The sequence below is a fragment of the Tyto alba genome, unplaced genomic scaffold, assembly GCF_018691265.1.
Source record: "Tyto alba isolate M040663 unplaced genomic scaffold, T.alba_DEE_v4.0 Super-Scaffold_13, whole genome shotgun sequence".
Classification (NCBI taxonomy): domain Eukaryota; kingdom Metazoa; phylum Chordata; class Aves; order Strigiformes; family Tytonidae; genus Tyto; species Tyto alba.
The window spans coordinates 1,136,052-1,141,685 of NW_024881275.1; the positions used below are offsets into that span (position 1 = coordinate 1,136,052).

A 5,634-nucleotide genomic window follows, 5' to 3' on the forward strand; every position below is an offset into this window, starting at 1 on the left:
TAAAGGGCACTGGATATCCCTGGGAATCCTTAAATTTGAACTTGTAGTGTTCTAGATATTGAAAGTGAGGAAATGCTTGAGAGAAAAGTTCTTTACAACACCAGCGAGCATAACCTCGTGTAACTAAACAAACAAAGAAATATGCACACACATCTACACATACACAAATATATATCCATGCATATATTAACATACATGAATACATACACATATACACAGGCAGGCATGCACGCACACAGAGAATTATAACACCAAGAAAAACTGGGCTGGTAAATAAGGCAGCCCTAGTGAAAAGTGACCCAATTAATGCGAATGCCAATTAGCACACCTTAGCCCTTCCTGCGGACCTAGCCCTGCCCAACAGTGCGACGGTCAAGAGTCCCAACAGAGATGGAGAATCCCAGAAAACATTGGTTTTCCTCTCACTTCTTCCGCAAACCACCTGGGAAACTAATTAGGACTGCCAGAAGCATCAATTCTGGAAAATTAGAAGTTGAATACCCATTTGAGGATATTCAACTAGGATATTCAAACACTTCGGCCAGCAGGCATCTGCCATTGCTATTGACATACAAAGACAAACCTGCAGAAGAGGGAGTTTTTGACAAGGTTCAGAAAACAATGGCAAATTTTGTCTTGTGCACTTTACACTGGAACACTATTATTTGAGTTCAAATCATTTCTGTTGAAGATTTCTAGCAAGTACCTCAGCTAAAGCAATGAAAACAAATACGCAGTCCTTGCTGATGAAAAGAGATAACTGCCACCAAGTCAAGGAGAAGGATTTCCAGTTTGTGGAACATGTAGCCTTAGTTGTACTGATCCACACACGACTAACAGGCCCGTGTATTCACGACAGTGAGGGGATTTAATGCACTTGGAATCCAAGCTGTTGCCAAGCCCACTCGTTAGCTGAGTCTGCACACTGCACAGAGCTGATGATGAAGATGCTCTGAGCAGCTTCAGATGCACAAGAAACTGCGTTTTTCTAGGAGAGGTAAATTTCCAGCAGCTTTTTTCAAAGATAGAAGATGGCCCCGGGTAACAGTAGTACAGTTTGCTGAACAGAGGTTTTTCCTCCTAACATTGCAAAATACAAGCTGTGATAGTCTGGACTTTATCGGTGGTTGTCCACACAAGAGCTCACTGCAGCGAGATCTGCCAGCCAAAACCTCCTGCACGGACAAAGCACCAGCAAACAAAAGGAGTTCTTCTGTTGATATAGCCATCTGCCACATCCAAACCAACAAACCCCTCCTGCATGTGGGAAAGTGAGCAATGAACGGTGGGACCACTACTATTTTTCTGTACAACTGTGCCAGAAAAGTGGTGTAGGGTGGATTGGTCTTGGAAGCACATTTTTTATTTCCCCCACACGAATACTCGAGCCAGTTCCAGAGATGGCACAGGCACTCGCAGACAGATGTTTCTGTCCCTCCAGCCCAGCAGATTTCACTGTCGCCTGCTTTCTAGAAGTCACTGGTGGAGACATCAAAAGAAAACAACACAGATCTCAAGACTGTTGTACCAAGCTGTGGAATCTCCATCCTTGGAGGCATTCAAGGTTTCATGGGAAAAGTCCTTGTGCAATCTGAGGTCATTAGACATGTTTGGAGTGGAGGCTGGGTTAGATGACCTCCAGAGGTCTCTTCCGATCTGAATTATTTCCTGACTCCACAAATCCCTTCCCTCCTGGAGAGTGACCACTAAACCCTGTCCTTCACTTCCTCTTCTTACACCAGCTTTCAACCCGAAAACCAACCTCTCGTCCAATCTTGTGGCAACTTAGTTTCTCTGCACAGTTTAATAAGCTTTGCAAAAAGCCTCTCAAAGGCTTTTTGAAAATGCAAGAGGATTATTATGCCCACACGACCCTCTTTATTGGCATACTTACCGCCCTTCCTCCAAATGCCAGGGATGCTGGACTTCACTGCAGACTCTCCAACACTTTCCCAACAGATTATGTTCCACCACATGTCCCTCGATCTCAGTCTCTACCACAGACTGTGTCATGCCACCAGGAACGGCAGCAAGCCCCGTTGCTTTGGCATTCCCCAGACCCTGCTAAGGAAGTTTTTGGACATACTGGCAGCCTCCGATGACACTTCCAGTGATACACAGACCCCAGACAGAGTTTGTGGATTCTTATTTGAGTTTCTGAGGAACACGCTCATAAATGTTATGTGCTGCTGGCCACTTATTAATATCTACTTTAACTGGGTTTTTTCTAGCATTCCTGTATCAGATTGAGTAATGTAGTATCAGCCCAATATTGAATCAAAAGTATGAAGGAGGCGGAAAAAGATGGGATGCGGAAGAAAAATGACATTTTTTTTTTTTTAATTTGAACCAGATCCGGTTCGTAGCAGAACAGAGCTGCGAAAGCAACTACTGAGTTGTGGAAAGCTGCTAACGCTGTGAGGGTGAGCCGTGGATTACCAGAAGCCAGGTCTGCTGCTGCAGAAGTCCAGCCCGAGGACTGCCTTCCGAGCTTGCCCCCTGCAGCGGCGAAGGCAGCGAGGTCCAGCGTCAGGAGGAGGGGACCCCTTTGGTGCCTGCACGCCCCAGCCTGCTGCAGGGATGAAGGGCTGAACACATTGCCTGCTGCGGAAGAAGAAGAAGACAACCCATCCACAGTGGTAAGAATCCCCAGCGGTAGGTGGACAGCTGCACCACGTAATTCTCACGCCATTGTTTAAGAAGTGTCACTAGTTGCGTTGGAACACAGCTCAAGGGATCAAAAAAAAAAAAAAAAAAAAAGTAGTTTATCTGTTATTCCTGCTGTTTTTAGAAACAGAAGCCACTGCCCCAAGGTGGGTACGGACCATCACGTCGTGCAGAGGAGGACCATCCCCACCCCAGTCTGGCCCAGTTCTCCTGGTCGAGGCTTGCTGGCCTGGGCTGGTGCCGAGGCTGAGCTGCAGGGAGAGGCGGGGATGGAGCGAGCACCAAGGGGGTTGGGGAAGGGGCAGGTGCTCCCCGCCAGAGCGGGGGGGAAAGGTCTCTTCTGGGGTGGGGGATCAAACTGCTCCGCAGGTCTCTGCTGCCTGGGTGTCCCCTCCCACGAGGGGTGCGGGGGGGAGGCGGGAGCACCTCGGCAGGAGATGCTGCCGTAGTTTGGGGGCAGGGGAGGGATGGCATACGCTCAGCGTGTTTTGAAATTTCTGGACTATTTTAATCCACTTTATGATCCCCTGGATAAGCGCTTAAGACCGAGTGACCGAGCGCGTGAATTCTGCAGGGAGACGTGCCTCAGACTGCTTAACGTGCTCCTGCAGAGGCTCTGCCCTTTGCCTGCCCACAGTTTTGTCCACTAATGCGTAAAGTTTCTGGTTTTTCTTACTAAAAACATACCACAGGTGTGCGGGTAGCATTCATTACATCAGGTAAATGAAAATGATCTAATAATGTCAGCTAAACATGTGTGTTAATGTGCATAAGAAAATTAAAGAACAAAGGACATATTTAGATATGCATATATCTGCCATATAGTATACAGATAACAAAAACAGTTATTCACCTATTGAAGTTGTAAGTTCTCAATGAATCATAAATAAAACTTCATCACGAGTAAGTTTCCTGTTTAAAGTCACCTTCTAGCCCTTTCTATACAACCCCAGAATTAAAAGACAGAACACTTTGTTAATTACCTTTTCTTATACAGATGTTAAGCATCTTCCAAGTGGCCACTGGATGGCCATTTCATATTTAAAAAAGCAATTTTGGTTTCCAAAAGTCCAAAGACCCAGTTCAGAGCTAGACTTTAAATCGGCCGTTTCTTTTTTATTATATTTCTATTTTGCTGATTTCTGCTTTCTTGTTTTCCCTTCTGTCACGATTTCACTTCCATTTAATACTCCTAGTTCTCAGCCTCCTCTGCTCTCCACATACCTCTAACTACGGAGGCATGTATCGAGGATGATCTGTGTGTGGTAGCTGAATGTTCGTCGTGGATTCGAATGTTGTCCTTATTTCTTTCACTGTAACAGAAAATCACTTACTCTTAGTCTCATAGCCTCTCTCATTCTCCTGCACTCTTATATTACTTATTCCAGAATGGCAGCCCACTCTCAAGAGGTATTTGGCTGTCCAGGAGCCCTTGCTGGCTGACAACTGTGCATGTGATGTGAGAAATGGCACGAGATAAAAGGACATAAATGAAAATGTCTCTATAAATGGATTATTTTTAAGAACAGAAGCCAACGAATGACTGTTTTCCTGACACAGACCCTGGGTATATTATGGATAGTCACACAAGTGTTCTGGTTTTGGCTGTTGTCTCCAAAGGAGTGTTAAGTGAGGTGTTAATTGGGTGTTAATTGAGGCCAAAGTTTACTACTAAGGGCTGATGTATGGATGGTATGGACAAGGTGGCTCTCTAAGCGTTGCTTCCTCTGGAAATCAGGCTGGCAGTAGACCCTTCTGAAGAGGAGGGAGATGGAAAGTCACAGCACTGTGTCATTTTTTATTTTCATAATAGGTTTTTTTTGAATTTTTATTGCTGTTGATTTGGGGGTTGGGTTGTGGTTTGTTTGGTTTTTTTTTTAATTTTTTTTTTTGTATTAGAAGTGCACATCTGGAATAAGGACAAGGACCAGGACAAATATGGTAAGTTTTCACTTTAAAAGTTTTCAATAAAAAGTTGACATGTCTGAATTCCAGCTCTCCAAATGGAATATGAAACCTTGTTTTAATCTTTAAATCAGTACTGTACTTTTATGCTTTACTTTCTCTAAGTTGAGGTAAATAAAAGTAACCACAAATTACCTTGTATTTGCTGTTGGTCTAGAGTTTGCATAGATATAAACTGACTGATTAGCACTAGATACTGGCTGGTAACTAATTTTAGTGTTTATTGCTTTATTAACAGTATTATAATTGCAAGAAAAATGAGACCAGAAGGCCAGACTGAACAGTGTGAAAGATGATCTGCTCAGAGACAATAAAAATAGATTAGCATTAAGGACCCACATTTTTCATATTTAAAAAAAAAAAAAATCACTTACAGAAAAGAGCAAGAAGAGGAATTTTCGTGTATTGTGGCAATATACTATTCTTGCGACTGCAGAAGAATGGAAAGAATTGTCAAATAGTTTGGGAAAGGAGCTAGCAAGCAATTGCAGAGAGAGTTAGTTGAGCTGGATAAAAAGAACACACATACAAGTTACGTGTCAGGTTTGTTTTCCACTTAGCATCTACAAAGGTCTAGCAAACATTGCAATCAGTACATTGCCTAAACTTTCTTTTTTACTACTTCTGCTTTCTTTTTTCATGGCAGGTGTGTTGCTTTTCTGATGCTTTATAAATTTCCATCTACTTCTCTTCTATTAACTTCACAGTAAAAAGTTATGCTTTGTTAATATAGACGAATGTGATTTTATTTGAACTTTTCCCCTCTTTTCTTCTTTGTTTGAATCTTTCTTCTTCATTTCTTAAACTTAACTTTTTCTCTATTGAATCATAAGAAAGAATAAAATTGTCTTCAAAAATCGTGTTCATAGCCTGTTAAGATCTCACGTCCCAGTTTAAAACTGAAGACAGAAGCTGCATATAACAAATAGCATCAATTTTATTATGGCAAAGGTCCTATTTTTCCTTACTTTCATTTCAGATGCACTGGATAAGTCTCCAGAT

At 42.8% G+C, this 5,634-nt stretch overlaps 1 long non-coding RNA gene across 1 annotated transcript; it reads left to right on the plus strand.

Moving 5' to 3' along the window:
- The first annotated feature begins 1,903 nt into the window (after window positions 1-1,903).
- LOC116961586 lies at window positions 1,904-5,392 on the plus strand. Its single transcript, XR_004407059.2, has 3 exons — window positions 1,904-2,639; window positions 4,567-4,608; window positions 5,279-5,392. It is a non-coding gene; the product is annotated as an uncharacterized LOC116961586 (long non-coding RNA).
- Window positions 5,393-5,634: the final 242 nt, after the last annotated feature.